Source organism: Adiantum capillus-veneris, chromosome 18, assembly GCF_014529385.1.
Source record: "Adiantum capillus-veneris isolate H3 chromosome 18, ASM1452938v2, whole genome shotgun sequence".
Taxonomy (NCBI): Eukaryota; Viridiplantae; Streptophyta; class Polypodiopsida; order Polypodiales; family Pteridaceae; genus Adiantum; species Adiantum capillus-veneris.
In genome coordinates this window covers 27,040,475-27,044,759 of record NC_140948.1, presented here as the reverse complement: position 1 = coordinate 27,044,759, position 4,285 = coordinate 27,040,475, and positions in this window count along the sequence as shown.

Genomic DNA, 4,285 nt, shown 5'->3' with positions numbered 1-4,285 from the left:
TGAGGCTTGCCTAGAATGATGATCATATATACAAACTAGGGAGAAATAGCTCGTAGCAAGGGGAAAAAGTGCCCCAGTGTCTTACTTGACATACCCCACTAACATAATATGGTAATAGTTGGGAGTGATGCAGTGAACATGAGCTAATAATCATGTAAAGGGAAGAGCCAAACCGTGTGTTAGCAATACACAAAAGAGGTGAGCCCAAAACACTTAAAACTTTTGTGTGTTATCAATACACAAAAGAGGTGAGCCCAAAACAACGAAAGCTTCTCCAGAGGCAAAGACTTTGTGAAAAGATTAGTAGGGTCCTATGTAGGCACATAAGCTAAGCTAACCTCTCTTGTAGAGAGTCTCTCCCTCACATAATGATAATGCACATCGATATGCTTTTGCAATCATGGGATACTACATCTCTTGCAATTGCCAAAGCACTCTCATTGTTAGTGAAGATAGTGGTGGATAGATTTTTTCCAGCATTTAATTCAGTCTTAAGGTGTCTAAGAAAAACACTCTCAATTGTAGCTGTGAAAGCTTCCTTGTACTTAGCCTCACACCTAAAAGTGGTCATTGTTGGTCGCTTCTTGCTCCATTAATACATGCATGAGCTATCGCAAGCATTAAAAAAACAACAAATACGCTCATGCCATATCAAAAAATCCAATTCGAGTTAAAAAAAGCAATATGGTGGCAATGATTCCCCCTTGGGATTAAAAAAACCTTAAATGTATAGTAGCAAAAGATGTTCTAAACTACTTCCAAAGTTCAAACCCTAGGCTATGCATAAATCTAGTCACCAGTGAGACTACTACCTAAACATCTAGCCTCCCTCTTGATCGAGGGTGACATCACAAGCTGGTAGATGGTTAATCTTGTCAAACTAAGTGCAGAAGGTTGTTTCAAATGTGTCTCATGGAGCTGGGATAGGAAACAAAGTGTGTAAAACAGGCTTCTTTCACTCTATAGCTCTAGTATCCCTCCCTCTCACTCTCCCTCTACCACTCTAATTATCTCTATCAGCTTCAAGTCAATTATGCACACATATAATTGTATGCACCTATACAATGTAACACTATCTTCCTAACTCTATACATGTGCATAAACATCTCTTCTCTCTCTCACTTCTCTCTCTCTCTCTCTCTCTTCTCTCTCTCTCTCTCTCTCTCTCTCTCTCTCTCTCTCTCTCTCTCTCTCTCTCTCACACACACACACACACACACACACACACACACATTCTTAGCTTTAAGTCAATTATGCATACAGAGACGATGATATCTTCTGTCTCTCTTTGATCTCACTCTCTCTCTCTCTCTCTCTTCTCTCTTCTTCTCTCTCTCTCTTCTCTCTCTCTCTCTCTCTCTTCTTTTATGACTCGATTATCTCCCTTTCTCTTTATATCTCTAAACCTTTCTCTCTCTCTCTCTCACTCTCTCTCTCTCTCTCTCTCTCTCTCTCTCTCTCTCTCTCTCTCTCTCTCTCTCTTTGATCTCTCTCTCTCTCTCTCTCTCTCTCTCTCTCTCTCTCTCTCCTTCTCTCTCTCTCTCTTCTCTCTCTCTCTCTCTCTCTCTCTATAGACAGATTATCTCTCCCTTTCTCTTTATACCTCTCTAAACCTATTTACTGTTACCCATTTCGCCCTGTCTTGCTCTCTATTTCTTAGCCACCTCTCTCACTATACTCTCAAGATGTTCCTCTCTTTCTCTCTCTTTGAGCTCTCTCGCTCTCTATCTCACTCTCTCCAACACACTTTTCTCTCTACCAAAACCAAATTTGACTTTGTTTAGGTGATGTCATTCACTTTACAATTATGCACATACAAGTAGTCAACAACATAATTACAATGAATTATTTCAATATGTGTCAATTAGAAAACACAAGGTAAAATTAGACCACATGGCTTGGGTGTTCTTGGGGCACAATGCTTATAGGGACCTCATTAGCTTTGGCTGCATAGTACGATGACAATTGGACACTCGAAGTAGATCCTCATTGGTGACTTGCTTTGTTGAATAAACATGTTATGGCTCACATTCAAGCCAAAGTAGCCAAGGAAGAGAAAGTAAATATGCTTACAAGCCATGTACGGTTTTCTCTATACCACTCAATCCACAAAGTCTCCACATGTACACTTGCGATGTGAACTATATAAAAATTAGCTCAGACCTGTGAGCTGCTTAATTCAAACACAAATTTTTCATTCATACTTGTTTTAACAACAGTATGTCATACAATTTGAGCTTTCATTGTAACTGCTGAGTCAATTCGCTTGGAGGCTTGAATTGAGATAGCTAGTCAATAATGCGTATTACGTGTTTTTGTAACAACAGTATGCTATTGTTACATGCTTGTTTAACAACAGTATGTCATACAATTTGAGCTTTCATTGTAACTGTTGAGTCAATTCGCTTGGAGGCTTGAATTGAGATAGCTAGTCAATAATGTGTATTACGTGTTTTTGTAATTGCATTCTTCTTCATTGCTTCAGCCTCCAAATTCATCAATTCACTATCAATTGAGTTTGTTTTCTATGAGCCATATGCTTTGTACTCTCGTTGGAGAATGTGTGATTGTGTTACAAATCTACCTTGTGTGATCCACACTATCATTGCAGAACTACATGAATTGAACCTTTTAACCTCTTGCACTATCTATTTCATTATCCCAAGTTCTGATCCCCAAAAGAAATCTGTTTGTGCACCTATACCATTATTTTTATGCTCTTTTTACACTTCTCGGCTTGAGTCCTAACCATCCATGGCATCGAACTCTAATGTCCTTTGGTATACTACAAATTGCCTACATTGTCTTATGTATGTCAATCTCCTCTACCACCAGTCCCTCATCATGTTCATTGCATTCTTGAGCGGCCACTGCACTGGGTGCTTGCATACCTCTTTGATTATGTGCAACATTTTGCGTCAAGTACTATGGCCGATGTGAAGCATTTTCTTCCTCATAGTTGACATGCCCTGTTTATTTTTTCTTCCAAGATACTGTATATTATCCCTTTTTGGATGTTGATAGAGAGGAGTACCTCCAATGTGATCCTCAAATTTTCTTGCAATAGCTGATGGTGTGGGTGCTCGCCCTTGTTCTACATGACGAGACAACTTTTTAGTAGATGGTCCGATCCATGATATTTTCCCTCTACAAAAGCTAGCTTTTCCTACTTTGAAGCAAAGAATTGGACAGATCAAGCACGCATGCATCATAGAAGCTCAACATCTCTTTATTGCCCTACCTTCTAAACCAATTGGCGTTCTTTTTCGTTGTAGGAATGAATGAAAAATCCTCCACTTCAACAACACAGTTCTTATTAGTGACATTATAAGAAGTTTCAAATTAAGTTTATTCAAAATATGGCATGATCATGTTTGCCCCAACAAATTGTTTCCTCCAACGAGAGTATCGTACATGCCACCAACTTAGCCAACAAATTTTGTTGTACGAATGAATGATAAATCCTCCACTTTCAACAACATAGTTCTTATTAGTGAAATTATAAGACATTCCGATTAAGTTTATTCAAAATATGGCCTAATCATGTTTACCCCCAACAAATTGTTTCCTCCAATGAGAGTATCGTACATGCCACCAACTTCACCAACAATGCATTTGTCACAAATTACAATATGCCACTTTGCTAGAGGCCCACCAAGCTCGTATATTTTTATACAAACTAGTTGCTTCATCCTCACTTCTTGCACAACACCATAATTTACGCAAACGCTTGTGCTCATCTTGGAAATTCTTATGCACATATTGAGGTGTGTGAATTTGCAAGCTTTGCTTCCAATGAGAAAAACATGAATTCTCTCTGCCCTCCATAACATTGTTGGGCCCACTACTAAATAACGTATGGATTGCTCTCCAGTTTGCTCATGCCTCATTGGCCATGAATTCTCTAAAATCAAAATGGACGGTGTCCATTGCTGAGTAGCACGGCATTCATCATTTTCCAAAACATGATTTTTGCTTGCATATCTTCTTCACATATAACATTGGTTTGAATTTCTTGAATTTTGCATAGGCAAGGTGTTGGTCAATGGCATAGATGAACAAAAAATGATTCACGGCTTACTTAGAAAAGACTCACACATAATCTTACACATGTGTTTCCATTGTTGTCTAGCCACAATCTTGCATACATGGTCAAAGAAAACCCAGGTTCTTTGCGAGTCTCCATTCCGATCTTGTCACATTATTGACTAGCTCAACACTTGACCCGGGATCGTAGGTCAACATTTCAAGCATGTGACATCTTTTGTTTGGATTTGTACATTGC